The sequence below is a fragment of the Suricata suricatta genome, chromosome 9 (genome assembly GCF_006229205.1).
Source record: "Suricata suricatta isolate VVHF042 chromosome 9, meerkat_22Aug2017_6uvM2_HiC, whole genome shotgun sequence".
Taxonomy (NCBI): domain Eukaryota; kingdom Metazoa; phylum Chordata; class Mammalia; order Carnivora; family Herpestidae; genus Suricata; species Suricata suricatta.
This window is the reverse complement of record NC_043708.1, coordinates 26,021,077-26,021,547: the sequence shown is the minus strand read 5'-3', so window position 1 is coordinate 26,021,547 and position 471 is coordinate 26,021,077.

The window sequence follows — 471 nt, the reverse complement described above, 5'->3', positions numbered from 1 at the left end:
GGCCCGCAGTCCCGCCGCCCCCACGGCCCGCAGCTTCCCGCCGGGGAGCCAGTGCCCCAGGCGACTCCCGGTGCCGGCCCAGAGAGGGGCCCGCGGCTGCGCTCCCGCTCCTCTAGGCTGGCGTGGGTGCGGGCACCCAGGTAGTGGAGCGCTACGTTTGCCAACAAGGCTCCTGACTTTAGCGGCCTCTGCCAAAACTGCAACTCCAGACCCCTAGGAAGGCAGCAGTTTGGTCCAGCCTTTTACGGTGCCGCCTATGCCATCCCCACAACCCTCAGGGGCGAAAGGATTATTAACCTCATTTTATAGATGAAGAAACTGAGGTTCCCAGAGTACCCCTGCCGGTATATGTTGTACATATGTATGCACTCTTGAGCGCGTGTGTTTTTGAGGAATTGACAGAAACAAAACGCAAGCCATGTGACTCGAAAACTGTCTCTGCACCCAGGCACCATCCTCGTGGCCAGGCAC